The sequence below is a fragment of the Heloderma suspectum genome, chromosome 3, assembly GCF_057233095.1.
Source record: "Heloderma suspectum isolate Gila_16-S chromosome 3, 16-S_ref, whole genome shotgun sequence".
Taxonomy (NCBI): Eukaryota; Metazoa; Chordata; class Lepidosauria; order Squamata; family Helodermatidae; genus Heloderma; species Heloderma suspectum.
Window position 1 is genome coordinate 200,433,644 of NC_139460.1, and position 21,511 is coordinate 200,455,154.

The window sequence follows — 21,511 nt, forward strand, 5'->3', positions numbered from 1 at the left end:
TGGGAAAAAGACTGAGTAGCAGCAGGCAGTAAGTCAGTAAGTAAGGGTACAGAGAGCTTTGGCTATTGGGTGGTATAGAAATGAAATAACAACAACAACAACAAGAATAATAATAATACAGAACCGCCAGCCTGAGGGCCAAATCCAGTGCACTTGAGGTCCCCAGATGGTCATGCCCCCTTCCCTTGGCCCTACCCACAGATCATTTGGTGGTTTCCCAGTTTTTGTGCAGTTTTTCCCCCATTCTGAAAGGTTGAAATGCCTCTCCTAGGGTTTAGTTATGGGCAATGAGAGCTTTCACCTAAAATTTGCTGGCATTTTTGGTCCCACCCCCTTTTGTTTTTCACCTCATCCACCATGCGGCCCCCTGAGAGCTTCTCCAAAATGGAATTCAGCCCTCAGGTTGAAAGAGGTTCTGCAGCCCAGCAGTAGGTGGATCCATAGCATTGGGCAGAGGAAGGCATTGTCTGTACCTGAGGCTGAATCTCTGGGGTGGGGACAGGGGGGCAGGTTAGGGGGGAGAGAGAGAGATCTCATATGGTGGGCAGTGGAGACAGGAACAGAAAGAAAAGTAGGAGATTAGCAGGGGACAGCCAGCATTTGGGAAGGCGGAATAGAGAGCAAAGAGAGCAGGTATGTGGCAGGAGTAGCAATGCTCACCTTGAATGTAGCAATGTGCCACTTGGTCCAAGTCACAGGGTAGCTCATGGATCCCCATCACTGGAAAATTAACTTTCAGGAACACCAGCTGCTAGGGAAAGGAAAGGATTAGGAAAAGTAGATGATGGGGAAATACAGACAGACTGAGACCAGGAGAATAAAATGAATGTGAAATATTGTAGGGCTGGGTGGAATTCTCCCTGCTCCCTTCATGAGACCATTCAACCCCTGTGATACTGCAGCAGGGGGCCAGGGGGAGAGGATATTGGCAAATTTGGGGGCAGGGTGAAGAAAAGATGCACCGTTTTGGGGTGGGGAGGTATACATATTTTTCAGTGAAGTGGTTGAGGGTCTAAAAAAATAACTTGGGAGCAAACCTATGGCTGCTAGACAGCCATAGGATATCTGGTTTTCCGGGAACCAACCTCCCCCCAATGTCCGTGCTGCCTCAGCAATTTGTAGCTCTTCTTGTGCCTTCTGAGCAGCCCAGGCAGGCTTTCTCCAACATGTATCAACCTGTGAAAGATCATGCAGAGGGAGAGGAGGAGAGAGGGGGGAGGGAAGAGGAGGTGCAGGTGCCAAATGTCTCAATTTGAGAGAGATCCAGCCACTGGGAGGGACAGAAGATGAGGAGGGAGCGGGGAAGGAGAGAGGAAGAGGAGGGAGGGAGCTTTGCTGTGAGTCAGCCTCTGTTTGCTCATTGTGAGAGAGGCGGTGTTACGGGAGAAGAGAGGACTGTCTGAACGTTATTTGGCTAGAGCAGTGGTCTCCAAAGTGGGGGTGCACAAGATGATCCATTGGGGTGCACGAGTCGCCTGATAATCGAGCAGCCTCCCGCTGCCCTGACAAGCTGCCATTATGTGCAATGGCGGTGGCAGCGGCAGCAGGATGGGATGGGAGCTGAGAGGGAAACTCCATGGCAGTCTCTCTTGGCTCCAGTCCTATCCTGCCTGTGCTGTGGCCACTGAGAGCAACTGTCCCAGTGTCTGCCAGGCAGAGGAAGCCACAGCACCGGAGCAGCTGGCATCCTGCTGAAAGAGAGTAGGAAGGAGATTAACCCTTCCCACTCTCCTTTGGCAGAATGAAGCTGAGAAGAAACCATGTGCTATGACCACTATTTTAGTCTCTCCCTGCCCCACCTCACCCTAGGGATGTACAAACTGTGCTCCTACCGCCCCTCTGACTTTCGCAGTTTGTGTCCTCTGCCCCGTTCTGCTGTCCACAAGCCCCCGGAATTCTCCTTTTTTTTTCCGCTCCAGAAATTGCAGATAAATACGTACTGACCGCCGAAAAAATCCTTCACACCAGCAGCCGTCCGTCTCCGCCAGTCTGCGTAACTTCTGGAAAAAGACTATTTTTGTAAATGTTTACGTATTTTTCTCATGGCCGGAACTCCCCACGTGTAAGAATTGTTTTGTTTTTTTCCGTAAATGTTTATGTTTTTCCCATTGGCAGGAATCCCCCCCGCCCCAGGAACTTCTGCCAGACTCGCCATTGCCGTGATTGTTTACGTATTTTTTCCCTTGGCGGGAATTTTCCCCGCTATTTTCGTAATTGTTTACATATTTTTTCCCCTGGCAGGAATTTTTCCTGCCCTCTGTGCGCTCTGCCACGGTCTTGTTTTCTCAGACAGAGACTGTGATTTTATTAATTTCTGAGTATTTCTTGTTTATGTTCCTCACGTTTACTGTTCTTGTTAACCTCAGAAACCCAGGGTCTCGCAAATAAAAAAAACCCACAGGGCTCTGGCTCCGCTTCTGCAAAATCTGTCGTAAACTTCCTGGTAACTTCTAGAACGTGGTGAGCATGGTGGTGGTGGTTGCTGTCTGGTTGTTGTGGTTGCAGTTCTGCTGCCTGTCTGGTTTTTCTTGAATTGTTGTCTGCTAATGGCTGCAGAAGGAGCAGTGCTTGGGAGGAGGTGGGGGCGGGGGGAAACCAAGGCCCTTATAATAAATATTAAAAATTGTGAGGTGGTGGCAGTGCTCTTTGGGAGCAGCTCCTGCCGCAATGAGGCATATTGGGAGCACATCAGGAGGCGCATGGAGCAGGTGGGGCATGTGCACACCACGGGGCAATTGCACTCCAAGTGGAAAGTCCTGAAGCGCTCTTTTATTAAGGAAGGACTGGATGCGGCGGAGAAGAGGACACCATTGCCAAACTCACCGCCATACTACTGGAGGGTCAGGACAGTGCGGCTCAAGGTGGGGAAAGCTGCATTTTCTCAGAGGTATATGCCTGGTAAGTTATATTTATCCCATCATCAAGCTTGAATGAATATGAAAACAATGATGTGTACGGTCTGCCACTCCTCTTGGACGCTACCACCACTCTCACTATTATTATTCCCATCCCATGTCCCTCCAGTCCCAGCCCTTTTTGCAACCACCCCTCCCTCACAAGCTAATGAAAAAGCCCACCTAAAAATAAAGCTATCTCTTTGTGGTCACAGTCATGTGGAAACAAACAAATTCTGACATTTAGCATGCAATCCTATGCTTGTTTGGACAGAAAAAGGTCCTACAACTCCCATCATTTTCCAGCCACTTTGGCTGGTTGAAGGGATGCTGGGAACTGTATTCCTTTTTCCTGTACAACAAAATGCATAGGATTATGTGGCCCTGGCTACAAATGATATTACACACACTGACACACTGTCCGTTTCCGGGGAAATGCTGCTGCTGCTGCCGCCGCCGCCGGTCTCTGTGCATAACCCTTATTTATTTAGTGATTTCTGAATTTTTGCACCCCACCTTTCCACCAAGAAATTGGCACTCAAGTCAACTGATGAGCAAGTGTTGAACTGGGAGCTTGGAGATCTCTGGGTATAGTCCACTCAGCCATGGAAGCTCGCAAGGTGACTTTGGGCGAGTCAGAAAGACCCAACCTACCTCACAGGGTTGTTGTTGTGAGGGTTAAATGGAGAGGATAATGTAAGCCACCTTGGGTTCCTTGCATGAGGAAAAAAGGCGGGATTTATGCAATGCATAAATAGAATAAATAAATAAATAAAAAAGTAAAAAAGTAAAAAAAGTCAGCAAGGAACTGTGCGTGCACATACCAGTGGCCACAACATTGCAAATGTAGAAATGCAATATTAGTTCTGTGGGGTGAGTAAAAGTGCAATCCTGTGCATGTTTAGAGAAGTCCACCAGTCCCCATCATCCAGCCAAAAATGGCAATACTGTGTAACCTGCCTCCCTAGTTATCACCTCAATAGACCTTGTGGTGGGACAGAATCTGTGTTTGGTTGTGATAGGAACTGGAAATGGTGATAGACGGATCAATGACCGTGGTTTTGTTCACCGCACATATAACTGAAATCATTCTGTTCTGTTACTGTGAAATTCCACAGCGGCACATTGTGCATTGCTGGCTCAGGAGGGACTGAGGGCAGTAGAAAGAGACAGGAGACACGAGGAGGAGAAGGCACAACAACCCGAAGCCATTGAGCAGCAGCAACATCAGCAGCCAACAGCAGGAGGATCATGTGTAGAGGAAGGCCACCCTTCTTCTTCCACAGTTGATGAAGCACCTCCTCTGGTACTCCTCAGGTCAGGTGTCTGCTGGGGGATGTGCAGATCCTGAACAGTGAACACGACCTGTAAGTACTACATAGAGAATGACAGCTGAGCTAACAACACTGCCTGCAAGATGCATATTACTATTGTGGTTTATTTATTCTTCTCTTTCTACACAGGTAATGACCTTCAAAGAAGGTCCAGGCCATTGAGGAGGCAGGCATTACATCTCAACTGAGGCCTGCAGCCGGCAACATTGCCATTGTTTTTGTGTTTTGTTTCATTACTTCTGTTCTGTTTAAAATTCTTTCAGCCCTGAAAAAAAAAGTAAACACATTTTTGGTTCAAGTCAAGAGGTATAATTTTATTCTTAAATTGTTACCAAAAGTACTAATATGAATCAACACGGAGTCTGTGATGTGATGTGCCCAGTACCCACACACACTGACACACAGCACTGCAAAAGAGAAGCAAAATGAAGACCTTTGGTGCATCACTTTCATAACATAAGTGTACTTTTTGACTTTAGTGGAAAGACTTGAAAACCTTAGGATCATTCCAAACATTGGTGAATGCTTATACACAAGCTGGCATCTGAGATATGTGTAGTGTATGTATATTTCTGTGCGTGTGTGTGTGTTCTGTGTGTGTACCGTAAAATATGATTGCACAAAACAAGAACAGGTTGGCTACGGTGGAATATGTCTGCTGGTGGTGGTACAACCCACTCTGTGAGTTGCCTCTTCATGCACATTTGGAAATGGTGTTTTCTCTACCAATTGAAAATGTGCATGAACTTAGGGTCACACACACAATCACAAGCACATACATGAATCTGCATCATTGCTCCTCAGAACTTGGAGTCACATTACCAGCCGTATCATCATCCAAGGGGTCCTCCTCGTCACTTGATGACTGCTCTATTATGCTGACAGTTTCAGATGGTGGGGGGGGAGGTGCTGCTTAGGAATCCATTTCCTGTTTGAGCGTATAAAGGCAAAGGTGGAGACATGTGCTGGTGTTAGTCTAGTCCGGCGGTTGGTGACAATGTTCCCTGTGGTGGAGAAAAGCCTTTCAGAGGACACACTCGAGGGAGGGCAAGATAAATGCCAAATGGCAACTTTGGTCAGATTGGGCCAAACTCCACGTTTTGCGTCCCAGTACAGGAGAGACTCACTCTCTGATCTGCTGTGCGTTACTGAGAAACTGTCTCTGGCATAAGCTTCCAGGTCCTGGATAGCCACATCATATCCTGGCTCTTTCTGTACGGTTCTCCTGCACAGTTACACCGAATTCCACTGCCAATGAGGAGTGCAAGTAGAACTTACCACGAGACGTCCCTGTATGTCACGGTGATGCAGCTGCTGTAGCGTCATCGCTCTTCCTGACGGTGATGTTGTTGCTGCAGGTATTATCTTCAGAGGAGGTAGTAGTCCTACTAGCCTCACTCTTCCCCAGCCCCTTCTCATCCAGAACATCTCTCTTGTAGCAGTCTATGATTTTCTCTGTTGAATAGGTTTTTAGACTTCAGAAGTCAGGGTTCTGGCTTTGCTGCACCTCCCTCACTGTGCTATCCCTGAACCGCGGTTCAAGGAATGATGCAGCAATGTATTTCATATCCCTCCTCATCAAAGTGATGTGTTTGTTGTTGCCAGTCTCCTGTAGAAGGAATTCAGCAAGCCTAACTGCAGGATTGGGGCTTGACTGTCTTCAGTACTGGTGCGCTTACAAAGCCCAGCACAGCATTTTCTCAGCGCTCCCTCTATAATCTTCAGCACAGGTAGAACCTGGCCTAGTGTAGCACAGTCTGCACTCAGTAGTGTTGTGCATTCATCAAATACTTTTAATATGTCAACCAGGTCTTGCATCAACACCCACTGCTGTGGTGTGACATAAAATTTGGAAAGGTGTTGTTTCTCTAAAATGTAGTCATTTATAGCAGCTCTCTGCTCACAGAGTCTCTGTAGCATATGCAATGTGCTGTTCCACATCCAAGATAAATTTGTGTTGCGGAAGACCACGGCTACATTGGATGGGGCCTATTGCCTCCATTGCTGAGCAGGACTGCCTGAAGTGGGTGCAAATGGTTTGGGCCATCTTAAGTAGCTTGCCTGTTTTAGGAGATGCGTTGTTTAATCCTGAACACACCACAAGGTTCAAACAGTGTGCAATGCACTGAACGTGGTTTAGCCCTGCAATGCAGACCACTTTCAGGTAGTTGGAGGCATTATCTGTCGCTAAACAGCCCACTGCTAGATTTAAGGGGACAAACCAGGATTTAACAACACCATCAATTTTCTTTGTAATACTTTCTGCTGTGTGTGTCCCCCCAAAAATTGTGAGGGTCTATGTTGCTGTTCTCCGAGTCAGTCTGCAGATCTCATTGATGGATATCCATTGCGCAGTGACACACAGATAAGACTTTGCTTGATTGCTTGTCCATGTATCACTCGTTAAATGTATACTTCCTCCAACTGCGCAATTCAAATCCTGTTGGAGTACCCTTCTGATTTCAGAAGCCAGGGCTGGAATGGCAATGCCACTAATGTAGTGATGAAAAGGGACCTCCCACGCTAGGGATGGACGGATTCCCTAACTGTCATTCCAGCCAGGAATCCGCCCTTGGGGGGAGGTGATCCGTTCCTCCCCTCAGAATCCTCTTTGGCCGGCTTCGCTCCACAGCGATTCCATGGAGCCGCCAGACGGCTCCAAAGCGCCAGCAATACTGCCACCATTGCGGTATCACTAGGGATGTACAAAATGTACTTACCCTTCCGATCCGGGGCATCCGCGGTGGGGGGGAGGTGCTCCGTCCCTCCCCCTGGAATCCTCCCTGGCCAGCTCCGCTCTGTGGTGACTCCGCAGAGCCGCTGGCTGGGGCTGCCCACAGCCAGACTTCCGTCTGCTGCTGGGCTGTGCCAGCTGCAAATGGCAGCCGCCATAGTGGCCGCCATTTGTGTCCTTGTGGAGGCCGTGATAAGCTACGTAAGTATCTATGTAGCCTATCACAGCAAAAGGCAGGGATGCAAATGGCGGTCGCTACGCCATTTGTGTCCCTGCCTTTTGCCATGATAGGCTACGTAGATACTTGCGTAGGCTATCACGGCCTCCTCAAGGACGCAAATGGCATAGCGGCTGCCATTTGCATCCCTACGGAGGCCGTGATAGGCTACATATATATTTACATAGCCTATCATGGCAAAAGGCAGGGACGCAAATGGCATAGCGGCTGCCATTTGCGTCCCTGCCTTTTGCCGTGATAGGCTATATAGATACTTGCGTAGCCTATCACGGCCTCTGCAAGGGCGCACATGGCGGCCACTATGGTGGCCGCCATTTGCGGCTGCAGCCCGGCAGTGGCCGGAGCCACCACCGGAGCCACCATTGCTGCCCGAGCCACCGCCAGGTAGGCTCCGTCCCAGGGGGATTCCACGGGGTGGCAGGGGGGATTGCCCCATTCCGCCACGGATTCTGGGGGGCACGGATTCTAAAGAATCCGGCCTCACTGGAGTCCGTGGCGGAATTCTCCAACATCCCTACGTATCGCTGGCTGAGGGGTATTGAATGCGGATGCAAATGGTGTCCAGGATGCCATTTGCATCCACAGTCAATACCCCTCAGCCAGCAATACGGCATGGTGGCCGTATCGCTGGTGCTCCGGAGCTGGAGGATCCAGCCGAAGAGGATTCCGCAGGGAGGCAGAGGTAAGTGCTCTGTGGGAACCGTGGCGGAATTCTCTGCCATCTAGGGGTCTACGAATCCCACTCACTGATCCGCCTGGGGGGTCTGCGGGGGGGGAGGTGATCCATTCTCCCCCCGGAATCCTGCCCAGCCGGCTCCGCTCTGTGGCGAGTCCGCAGAGCTGCCAGCCGGGACCATCCACAGCCAGACTTCCGTCCTCTGCCCTGCCGGTGTGCAGATGCAAATGGTGTCCAGCGTAGCGGACACCATTTGCATCCCTGGTCCTTTCGCGATAGGCTATGTAAATATTTATGGAGCCTATATCGGCAAAGAGCAGGGACGCAAATGGCGTAGTGGACGTTATTTGCGTCCCTGGTCTTTTCGTGATAGGCTATGTAAATATTTATGGAGCCTATTGCAAAAAGACCAGGGACGCAAATGGCGTCCGCTATGCCGGATGCCATTTGCATCCGCACACCGGCAGCGGATGCAAGGACTCAGCAGACGGACCCAGACCCGGCCAGTGCCAGGTAGGGTCCATCCGGGACAAAGTTCGCAGGGTGGTGGGGGGGAATGGTCCATTCCGCCACGGACTCCAGGGGGGCAGATTCTAAAGAATCATTGGAGTCCGTGGCGGAATTCTCCGCCACCCCTACCGCCATCCCTACTCCCACCGAGGGCACAATTCTTTCACGAAGTCCCAGAAGGCCTCCTCTTCCACTATGGAGAAGGGCACCATGCATTGAACAATGAACTCTGTCCGGGCTAGATTCAACCTTGCTGCCTGGACGCTGTCAGAGGGGAATTTCTGTGTTAGTGTGAGGCATTTTTCCATTGACACCTGCATCTTAACTAAGTTGCCTTCTGTGTCCTTCTCACCCGAACCACTTTGCATTTGGTCTTTGAAAGATGACGCAAAGAAGGCGGTAATGGTCTTTTTGGAGTGTTGTGAGAGGGACTTGCCTTTACTGTCTCTGAGCACAAGAAGCGCATGATGCACCTCCATATGTCGCCTCATGGCAGATGTGCCCACTCATCCACAGCCCCCTTCCTTTCCTAGGCGCACACGACTTCTACAAACATCACAAACCACAACGTAATGATCATTTTTCTCATATTTGAAGACGCGCCACACATAAGAACTCACCCTGCCACCATCTTTGCTTTGGGGGTTGGGAGTTTCATTTTCAGATGAGGTGCCATCGGGAGCTGCACATTTCCGCTCATTTCTGCTTGTGGATGCTGTTGTTGGTGGCACTGGTGATGATGATGATGAGCGCTTCGCAGGGGGTATTGGTTCCTGAGGTTTGGGATTGCTCCCAAAGAACCCTGCAGGCTTGTCCACAGACTCAGTCTCAGGGACGTTGGTATAGAAGGACTCGTCATCATCATCGCTGCTGAAATAAAGTCCTCCGGGCTTATTTTCCAAATTACGTGAACCACTGCCCACGAGGTAATTATCAGTAGGTAGCTCTGGACCTGGTTCATCTTCTGTCCCACTTTTGCTCTCAGATGCAGGGAGGACAGTTGTGGGTGTTTCTGTAAAGATTCCAAATAGAAGCAGAATTTCAGGATAATTGCACCTTTTACACATGAATAATAGCAATGAGAAAACACTCTATACTTATGGAAATCTATGAAACATAGCTTGGAATTACAGTCAACATTCCACAAGGTGCAGATGTAAGCTACTACTGCACTAGCGCTGAGAAAACATACACCACAAGGTGCAAATTAAACGTACATACTTCAGAGCTCCACAAGAGTTGTCTAAAATTGTCCTCACTGCTATAACTCTGAAAAGCCTGTGGGAGGATTGAGTCTTACCAGATTCATCCTTTGGAATGATGTAGACCTCATCGTGACTTTCATTCTGCCGCTGTAGAATTTCCTTGGGAACATTTTCATCTGCTTTGGACACACTGCTCTTCCGCTCAACATCCATGCACATTTTTCCTGCTCCTCCAGAGATGTGGCTGGCTGTTGCACCTTCTGTAGCAGTATTTGATGGTGCGTGCTGCTTGCAGTTGCAGGGTGGACTGGTGCTGGGGCTACTGGGGCTGGTTACACCTTGGGCTTCCTCCTCCTCCAAATATCATTGAACCACAACCTCCATGCTGAATCTCCAACGTCTGTACATCTTTTGAGTCCTGGATTGACTACGGGTTATTTTTTTCTCCATGTTCATGTCTCTCTGGGGTGGGCAGGAGGAGACATAAATGCATGTGGTGGTGGTGAGAGAATTACTCAGGAACATATTTCAATAGAGCAAAGCTGAAATCATGTAAGCAGCCTATAACCGCATATAGTGCAGTGTAAAAGTACTTTGAGGGTGCTGCTGGAGGATGGAGTCCACGCAGCCTGAAAAACACGGGCTGATGGACCTGGAGGATGGAGTCCTTCTCAGGCCTAAACACAGGCTGCTGGAGGATGGTGTCCTTTGCTGCTGGCCTTCCCCCACCATATGCCACCACAAATTCAATAAATTGGGGCATATTCGTGTAAATTATATCAAAGAACATACCTTCACTGCAATAAAAGTTGAACAGTGCTGTAGGACCAGGGCCACACTTCCCAGTTGCGGACACTCTGTCTGCAGCAGCAGCGCCTCTTGTCTCGAGCAAGTGAAGCGAGTGGTGACCAAACTGAAGGCAGGAAAAATGTTTGGACTCCCTCCCCTCCCCTCCCTTGAGTTCCCTCCCCTCGATGACCTTATATTCCTGATGGGGTGGGGGGTGGCCTGGAGGGATCTCAGTCACCTGACCTCACCTCCACAGACAATTAAAAAAAAAGATTGAGGATTTACGTACACTTCGCCACTCAGCGAACGAAAGCCGCGTGGTCGCAGGGAAAATACATATTTTATTATCGTAACGTATGGGAAACCCATTCGCATTCTGTCCTTCTGATTTACGGATTTTATGGATTTTATCTTCATAAATTCTGCCTTTTCGCAGACAAAAAAACAAAGCTGCGTGAGTGCCAGCTCCGCAGAACCTCATCATGCCATTCCAAGGAGGATTCTGCGGTACGAATTGATGGTGATTCAATGCCATTTCAATCCGTGGCAGAATTCTCTGACATCCCTACCCCCACCCCACTCTTCTGTAATGAGTTTACAGTTCATTCTTCTTCTTTGTTCATATAAAAATCTAGAAAATTTCACTGTAGTTGCTTATATTCCCCCTCCCCACCTTTTCAATTCTCTCTCAGGCATTAGTTTGCTCTTACTTTGATTCTGTCTAGATTTGTTATAAATAAATATATAAATATAGTTCCTTGTTCTTGACTCCCCTCCACCTCCCCTTCTCAGTACCTGTATTCCTTCTAGGGATGGCAGAGAATTCCGCCACAGATTCCAGTGAATCTGGAAAGCCTGTGGGAGGATTGAGTCTTACCAGATTCATCCTTTGGAATGATGTAGACCTCGTCGTGACTTTCATTCTGCCGCTGGAATCCGTGGTGGAACGGCCTCCTGCCCCCCGCCCCCCCGCGGAATCCCCCCGGGACGGCACTTACCTGGGGCGGATGCGGCGGTGGCGGCGGATTCAGCAGCAGCAGTTCCGGCCGTGGCAGTGGCGGCTGGTCTCCTGGCCGCCCACGGCAGGGCTGCTGCCTCCACCATTGCCGTCTTCGCACCGTGATAGGCTACATAAGAATTTACGTAGCCTATCACGGCTAACATAAACAAAAAACAAAAAAACACGCAGCGTACACAAATGGCGGCTGCTACGGCGCCGCCATTTGCGTGGCCTATTTTTCGCCGACTTATCTTACGTAAATATTGACGTAAGATAAAACGGCAAAAAAAAGGGGAATGCAAATAGCGTAGTGGATACTATTTGCGTTCCCCTTTTTTCACAGTTTTATCTTACGTAAATATTGACGTAAGATAAGTCAGTGAAAAATAGGCCATGAAAATGGTGGCCACCATAGCCGCCACCATTTCCGTACGCTGCGTCGTTTTTTTTTTTACGTTAAATCCTTACGTAGCCTATCATGGCTGTCTAGCTGGATGCAAATGGCAGCCGCTATGGCGGCCGCCATTTGCATCCGCACCAGGCCGTCCGCAGCCAGAAATCCAGCTGCGGATGGCCCTGGCCAGCTGCTCCGTGGCCATCTATCATCCGTAGATGATAGGCTATGTGAGTATTTATGTAGCCTATCACAGCAAAGAGCAGGGACACAAATGGCAGCCGCTACGCTATTTGTGTCCCTGCGTTAGCCGTGATAGGTTATGTATATATTTACGTAGCTAAACATGAAAAGAGCAGTGACACAAATGGCGTAGCAGACGCCATTTACGTCCCTGCTCTTTGCCATGATAGGCTATGTAAATACTTACATAGCCTACCACGGCTAATGCAGGGATGCAAATGGCGGCCGCTATGGCAGCCACCATTTGCGGCTGCAGCCTGGCAGTGAACGGAGGTCCGGCTGTGGGCGGCCCTGGCCGGCGGCTCCACGGACTTGCCGCAGAGTGGAGCTGGCCGGGGAGGATTCCGGGGGGAGGGACGGATCGCCTCCCCCCCACTGCGGAAGCCTCAAACCGGAACAAGGTAAGGGATTCGTACATCCCTACTTCCCACACCACTCCAAAAGCAACCATTTGGTCAGGCCAATGTTATGGTTCCTTCGTACATGGATGCTGCTCTCACTCCTGCTGCTCTCACTCTCATAACACATATTGTCTGAGAAGAAACTCCCAAACTTGCTTTGAATGTTGTGGAGTAAGGGAGAAATGGGAGAGAAATAGGATGGGAATTAAAATCTGGGGGTAGGGGGAGGGAATAGAGGAGGGGTGGACAACTTGTGACTAGGGATCCTGGTGAAATTTGAGATGGACTAAAATGAGCTTGGATTTCTAAGAATCCGAGCTGCATAATCTGCTGCGGAGTGACCCTTTCAGGCCTTGCAGAGTCCATGGACTTTTGGATGATTGTTTTACTTTCCCGAAATTCACGCATATTTATTCGTAGCAGAATATGCATGTTTCTGCTGAGGACAAATGGAATAATAATATGCTAAATCTTATGCACTAAGGTAAATTATGTAAATTCTTATGAAACATGTAATAATTTGCGTATTTTTCAACATGACAAAAAAAAAATTTGTATGTGTCTGTGAGCGGACGACAAAACAAAAGGTGCCTGACAATCTGGGAAACATAGATGGAGTGGATTTTACACAGTCCATACATCCATACTTGTGACCCTCCAGGTGTTTTGGCCAACAACTCCTATCATCCCTTGCCAGCATAGACAATGGTGAGGGATCATGGGAGTTGTAGGCCAAAACATCTGGAGGGCCACAAGTTGCCCATCCTTGTTACAGGTAAGCCATGCTTATTTCGTCATTTCCAAAATTGACAATCTATTATGGCACTGACAAGAAAGTATGGCCCAATCAGAAACCCAACTAAATTTGAGCATTTGATGTATCAGAGTAATAATAAAGGGGTGATACAAAACTAAGATCATGGCATCTGGCCCCATCACTTCCTGGCATATAGAAGGGGAAGAAATGGAAGCTGTGACAGATTTTATTTTCTTGGGCTCCAAGATCACTGCAGACCGTGACTGTGGCCATGAAATTAAAAGACGCTTGCTCCTTGGGAGGAAAGCTATGGCAAACCTAGGCAGCATAGTAAGAAGCAGAGACATCACCTTGCCGACAAAGGTCCATCTAATCAAAGCTATGGTTTTCCCAGTAGTAAATGTATGGCTGTGAGAGCTGGACTATAAGGAAGGCTGAGCGCCGAAGAACTGATGCTTTTGAACTGTGGTGCTGGAGAAGACTCTTACGAGTCCCCTGGACTGCAAGGAGGTCAAATCAGTCAATCCTAAAGGAAATCAACCCTGAGTGCTCATTGGAAGGACAGATACTGAAGCTGAAGCTCAAATATTTTGGCCACCAAATGCGAAGAGAAAAGTCCCTGGAAAAGACCCTGATGCTGGGAAAGACTGAAGGCAAAAGGAGAAGGGGACGGCAGAGGATGAGATGGCTAGATAGCATCACCGATGCAACGAATATGAACTTGAGCATGCTCCGGGAGAGAGCGGAGGACAGGAAGGCCTGGCGTGCTGTGGTCCATGGGGTCATAAAGAGTCGGACACGACTGAACGACTGAACAACAACTGGATAGATTTATCAAATACTTTTCTTTGATCATATGAAAATAATGTCATTTCAGAACAAATGGAAAATAAATTTAAGGGCTTCATTCTACAGTATATTTGGCAATGGATTTGGGCAGGGGGTTACATTTTGAGTGCCTTCGTTGCAGCGTACTTGAAAGAGCACCTATTTAAAATTGTACTTGATGCCACAAAAATGGAAAATTATATAATTTGGATAATGATGCTTGCTGGAGATGTTATAAGTGTTATGCTGATCTAGTTTATATGTTTTGGAAATGTAAAAGGATTTTTTTTAAATGTAGGGGGAAGTTATTTTATTTTGTATTGAGCAGATAACCTGATATAAGATTTCAGCCAATCCAATAGTTGTCATTAAATTATTTAAATGGTGGACTTGAAAAGGAAGATGTAGCTGGTATAGCGATGACCAATTTACTAGCAGCAGACAAAATACTTATTGCTTATTTATGGAGGAAGACCATTGCTCCACATTTATCAAACTGATACTACAATCTGGGATCTTGCTGTATTGTTGAAGTTGATATATTCAAGCTTGGGAAGATTTTGTAATGCAGAGTAAATGTATAGAAAGATGGACGCTTGCTTTATATAGGAATGAAATTTCATGATAATATTTGACCTGATGCACTGTTCTTTTTAGTCTGATTCCTTTTATCCATGATGTTTTAATATTTTTGAATTCCTTTTGTAAAATTACTAAAACAATGTTTAGGGAATGGTACCATGGAAATGGTTTCTGTGCACAAAACTTTCAAACGCCAAGAAACATACACACACATCATGCAAAAGAGGGAAATACGGGCCCAAGTCCAAAGAAAGTCATACTAAAGTCTCATTGAGTTTAATGGGACATAGATTAGTCACAACTAATTGTTCTATTGATTTCAATAGTTGCATTCACACATAACACTAAGAGAGCAGTCCTATGTCCCCTAGCCAGCATTTGGGGAAGATAGTATTTGTTTCCCAGCTCCGAGCTCGCTGACAGCACTACGAGGTCGTAGCTGGGAAACCGTGCTCCCTGCTCCCTCCTCCCCCTCCCCCTTCCCCTCGTAGCTGAGCTGGAGTGGCTGCCCATCCGTGCCTGTCTGTGCTCATAACATGGAGCATGAACATGCCGAAAAGGGGGCATTCTTGGGGTCGGGGAGGAAGAGACTGTGGAAGTTGTTTTAGACAGCTTCCTATGCAGTCTCGAGCCCTGTTCCTGCCCCTTTCCCAAAGCCATGCTTAGACTCCCGAAATCAGGTGCCAAAGGCAAACTGAAGGGCAGCCAGAGCGTGGAAGGAATCCTCTCCTCTGTGCTTCAGCTGCCCTGCATCGGATAGGCGGTCACCTCTGACTTCAGAGGAAGTTGGAGGCAACTGTCTATCTCAATAGGATTGCACTCTCAGTCATGGTTTATATTAACAGTGGTTTGTTACTTTAGCCATGAATTGTTTTGCAGATGAGCAAATAAATCACAGATTGTTTCCCCTACTTCTGGTTTGTTTCTCTCCCACCCATTTTGCCAGCCTTCAGAGCATTTCCATTTTCAGGCTAATGTTGCTGGGCGCCTCCCTTTCAGGGCAGACAGCAGCACATCAGGCCAGGGATAGGCCACAGTTTTGGATTCAGATGTCAAAACAAGCCATGGTTTAACCAAACCAGACTTTGTAAGGCAGCAACAAACCATGGCTTCTATTAATGGATTTTAGCTGGTTAACAAACCACGTTTTATTTGCAGAGATGGGTTCAGACAGAACAACAAGCCAGATGTGCATATCTGGCCAACAGGACATCCATGTAACTTTCTCTGGATTCAGGCCACAGACATTATGCACCGCCATTAATAAAAAGCTTGTATTTAAAAACAAAAACCAAGCAGGGAGAGCGGGATCCCAGTTCCATAAGGCTGTTCCATAAGGGCAGCTGTAGAGTTCAGGTGCAAGGTGATTGCAGGAAAAGGGGTCTAAAGGCTGAGAAAACATGAAGCCTGGCAAAGCAGAAAGGGATGAGGAGGGACGGATCTTTGTCTAGTCAGGGAAGAGTACAGTTTGTAAAGCAAGAGCAGACAACACGTGGCCAATGAGCATGCAGCCCCCTCATCCTCTTGTGTGGCCCCCTACCACTGCTACTCCACTGAAATTTGGTGTAGCAGCAGCAAAAGAACAGCAGTTTACTGCCAGAATTCAGGGACAAACTTCTATGGAATCATAAAAAGGACACATTTAGCTTGCTTTCAAGCTAAATTTGTGCTTTTTAAGGCTCCATAGCAGTTTACCACTGAAAAAAAATGCTGGTTTTGATTTTGGTTTTGCTGCCACCACACTGCCAAATGTCAGCGACCTGGCAGCAGATCCCTTGAAGGTGCTCACCTCTGTTGTAAAGCAAAGCTCTGTAGGTGAGGTGGTTGTACTGAAGCCCTGGTTGAAGAAACTGACCGCAGGTGGGGCAATGAAAGCCAAGTATGTCTGTGTGGAAGAGGTACCCAAAAAGGAGGAGAGGTAAGGTGTTGTTGTCCCTGCGCTCCCAGAACTTCCTGACTTTGCTTTAGGGAGATTTTACAGCAACTCTACATATTTTGGATATGTTGTCTTCTGTCATCTTAAATATGCATTTACTCTAGGTTGGATCCAGGATCTGCCTTCCATTGATGGATGGGGTCCACTCATAGAAGGTGCATCCACCTGCTTTTCAGGGATTCAGACACATCAAAGCTCACCCCATTCAGCAGGCCCCCTTGAGCCTCTGTGTAGCATTCCCAGGGGGCTGGAGGGGCTGCCATGGGGAGGAGGGGGTCAGGACTTCTGCTTCTGCCAGCCCACTTGCACATGGCTGAATCAGGATGCAACCCTTGTGCTTTGTTGTGCTGTTGTGTTCAAAGCTGGTGCTTGCCTCAGATCATAATTTGTAGTTCTGTCATTGAGGTTTTTTTAAAAAAAAAAAAAATCCTAGCTCATTTGGTGAGAAGAGGATCATTCACTGCAGTGCCAATTTCAATACAGGACAAATCTCTTTGGGGTCCTGCCATCTCTGAATAAGAAAAGTGATGCCATCTGCTGTGAGGGCAAACAGGTGTTTCCAAAAGGCAAACTTCAAGGATGGATAATAGATGAGTATGATCAGGGTTTGCATGTCAAATTATTTAACAGAGGGACTGCATATCAGTTCTTGCCTGGGAGATTGCTTCAAAGAGCTCTTCAAGGCACCCCTGATTATAACATTGGCTTTGTCAGCACCAACAGCTTCTTTTACTGGCCAGTCAAAAATTCCAAAGAAGTAGATGTACAAAGTTCAGATGCAAAAAAGGAGAAGTGTTTTTCTACAAGGACATGCTGAAAATGGGTGCCCTCTTTGTGGTAGAATTGAGATAAATGAGTTTTGAGAAATGTTGTATCAGGCCCAGCTCCTGGGCGGGCCGAGGCAGAGTGGCAGGATAGTGAAAACAGTCTGTGTACAAAAGGAACGTGTCTTCACATTGCTCAGACAAATGAGCACAAGGGGATGAGCAAATCTGTTAAACAATCTGGTTCAGGTTCTCATTTTTCTGGTGTTAAGTTCATTCCATCCTGTTTCTGCATTAGACTGGGGGGGGGGGGTGAGCCTGCAGAAAAATGAGTGCATGTTTCCATCCACATTTTTCAAAACATACATGTTTTTACACCTTTTTTTTTCAAATGTACACATTTGTGTGCACACATTTTTTTTTCAGATGTATGCATTTTTACAACTGATTTTTCTGTTGAATCAAGCATTTTTGTGGACACTTTTTCAGATATGTGTATTTTTCCAAAATGCATTGCAAACTTTGCAAAAGTACAGAGAGCTATTCTGGCATCAGTGCAGCATGGCACTACTGAGGATTATTCCAGCAATTGCTGAAGAATCTGCACTCCTCAAATATGGCACTAGATTTAGAAATCAAGCAGAACAGAGCCTCCACAGCAGATCTAAAAGAGCAGGTAGGCTCATAGGGGAGAAGACAGTCCTTTAGGTCAGAGGTGGGCAGAAAGTAGATCTCCAGTTGTTTGGGGCTTCAAATCCCAGCATTCCTAGCCACTGGCCATACTGTAGCGATAGATGATACATTCGTTTCTGTTTCCTTATCCTGAATGCAAATCCCAGCAGGAGCACTTTATTTCAAGAAATGTTTGCAAATTTCCAAATCTGTGATCATGTTCAAAAAATGCACACGTTGACATGCAAATTTTTCAAAAACTACACATTTTCAAACTTTAGTCAATGGGGGAGGGGAAGTAGGGATGGACGGTCTCACCCCTTGCTGCTCACCCCTGTTCGCCGAGCAAGCTGCTGCTGCTGCATGTTCCATGTGTGTACGGCGAGTGGTGCGTCGCCGCCCAATCCCTCACCCAACCACGGAACAAAGGCTGCTAAGTTTTTTTCATAAATGTAATGTTGTATAAATGTTGGCCATAAAGGGGCCATTTATGCAACATTACAGACATAACTGGACCATTTACACCTCTCATATTGCGTAAATGGCCCCTTTATGGCCACCATCTATGCAACATTACGTTTACCGGGGGGGGGAGGCTTAGCAGCCTTTTTTTTTTTTTTTTTTTGCAAAATGGCGGCTTAGTGGACCAGCGGGGACCACTGTGCTTGTCCAACTGGGCATGCACTGAGTTGGGCAAGCGTGGTCATCTGAGGACTAGAGACTGGGAGGCTGAGCTGGGGGCAGTCCACTGGACTCCAGCCCATTCCCAGACTTCCACAACATCCCTAGGGGAAAGTGCACACTTGTGAAAAATACGCACGTATGTGCGCTTTCAAAAACAATAATGGGAACAAGCCAAACAAGCTTCAAAGTCAGTTTTGGAGAATTTAGGCAAGGTTGAAAATCACCATTTCTCCCATCCCCACCATGCTGGCAGGGGCTTCTGGGAGGTGAAGTTCAAAACATTTGGAGATCTACCTCCTGACAACCCCTGCTTTCTGAGCCCAAGCCATTCGGGCTTTGAAGGTAATGATTAGCACTTCAAATTGTGCCCAGAAACTAACTGGAAGCTAGTGCAGCTTTTGGAAAACAGACATCACTTGTTGCTAAGGACGAGCACCCACCAAAGCCCTTGCTGCCATGTTCTGGTTCAGCTGATATTTCTGTAGACTCAAAGGATCCCCATGAAGAATGCATTGCAACTGTCCTATCTGGGTGTAACTAAGGCATGGGTCACTGCGGCCAGGCCTGATCTTCCTAGGAACAGGTGCAGCAGCTGAACCAGCACCCCGGCCCACAACTGCTCAGCATCTTGGAGCAAAGTCGGGTCCAGGAGCACCCCAGACTGCAAATGTCTCCTTTTAATAGGAATGTTACCCCTCTGAGGTTTGAAAGTACCAATTCATAGCTATCTTCATGATGTAGTAATTTGTTTCTAAATGTTGCTCCATCATTATCTGAAGCTTTTAATCAAAAAGGATCCCAAGATGCAGGTGAAACCATTGTTTCCATTTAATTGGGCAAATAAGTATCCATTCAGACAACTTATTTGGCTTTGCGCAACCTATGTGCTCTCCTTTCCCCATTAGGTTAATTTGCACTTCAAAATCTTGTAGTTCAGCCAGCAAAACAAACATCCAGACAACTTGTAGTTCAGCCAGCAAAACAAACATCAGGTGAATGAGAGAAAGTGTGTGAGAGAAGTGTATTTTGCCCTTATTGATGCTACACTGCAAATGGAAGGGGTGATGTTTTTTTTGTTTGGGGGGGTTTGTTTGTTTATTTTTTGCAAATGGAAAATGCAAATGGAGAAAGAAAAGTCAGGGGAAGCTCATAAGAATAGCTGTGCAGCAGACTTCCATATTTAGGAAATGCTTTGCTTAAAATTTCATGCATTTGTCAACAGGGGCTTGATTTGCATATTTTCGTCCTTTGAGTCATCTGGTAGAGTGTGGATCTGCTGCCAAGACAGCAGCGCTGCATTCTGAAAACTTGGCAGCACTTTGCAAGGAAAGCCAAGTGTTATAGCTTCCTGTGGCATTTGCTGAGGTACAAGTCACTGTGAAAGAAAGATGATGGTTCAGGTTAGGAGGGACAACATGAGATCTGTTGGCTTGCTTTTCAGCTCCTACACAGGAATCCTTTTCAAGCAGTGCTTTGCAACCACCAGCAGCTGAACCCTCAGAATAGCAATAAGCTATTGCTGGCAAGGGCAGAAGTGATTCCATTAGCTGAGTCATGTTTACCAATGGAGGGCCTCAAAACATGAGTCTTTCTTATTTAATGTTGCCTAAAAATACAGATGTTCACACAGGCATTGTATGCAAAGCACACGAGGTAGTACAACTTTGTTTGGCACAATCTAGACAGTGAAAGCCAGTGTAGTGGTTAGAGTGTTGGACTGGGACTCAGGAGACCCAGGTTCTAGTCCCCACTTGGCCATGAAGCTCAGTGGGTGACTTTGGGCCAGTCACTGAATCTCAGCCTAACCTACCTCACAGGGTTGTTGTGAGGAAAAATGTAAGCCACCTTGGGTTCCTTGCAAGGGTGGGGAGCAGGAGAGGCAGGATATAAATGTAATAAATAAATTAAGCACATTTAAGAGTTCCCTGGATTTAAGTAGCGTTGGATCGTGCCTCAACAAACGAAAGAGGCCCTGGGAGAGATCAACAAAGTTTTAATTACATGATAAAAGGTTGATACAATTATGTGATAAAATGAGTTGCACATCTATAGCTTCAGGAAAAAGAAGCAGAGAAGTCCAGGATGACATATTTGTTGCTGAGTTATACCATTTCAGGCTGCAGAGGGACCAGGGGGGTGATGGAACTGAATGTAGGGATAAATCCCTGTGCATTGTCACACAAAGCATTCCAGGAACTAAGAGGTGGTCCTGTAGATCATTTCTCCCCCAGAATGGCTAAGTCCCATTGTGGTAGTTTGCTCTTAAAGACACACCTCCCCATGATGGTCCCTTGCTAATATTCTCCTGACATACACAATTAATGGGCTGATGCAGGGTTTGCTGAATTACTGATTTTATTATTTCTTTGATTTGTACCCCACCTTTCTAACAAGAAAAATGGCATTCAAGGCAGCTTACAATCATAAATTAAACTTGATTAAAACAATGATAAAACAAATGCATTAAAACACAATTAAAAACTTAACAACAGAATAAAAACAGCATCCAACCCAGCAGACCTGCTTACATATCAGAAGCCTGCTTTAAAAAGGTCTTTGCCTGTTGGACCGCAGAGAGGGAAAGAATCTGGTATCCCTCAGCAGGGAAGTCCACAGCCTGGGAGCAGCCACCGAGAAGGACCTCTTTCACGTTGCCACCGAATGTGCCTCTGAAGGCGACAGTCTTGAAAGAAGAGCCTCTCCAGAAGAACTTAAGAACTAGGCAGGCTCGAAGGGGAGAAGATGATCTTTCAGGTAGCCTGGTCCCAAGCTACAGTCAGGGCCAGAAATATTGGAACAAGGATAACTGTTTTGGCAGTTGGCCTCTGTACACCACCACATCGAAGTTGAAAGGAAACACACCCAGATGG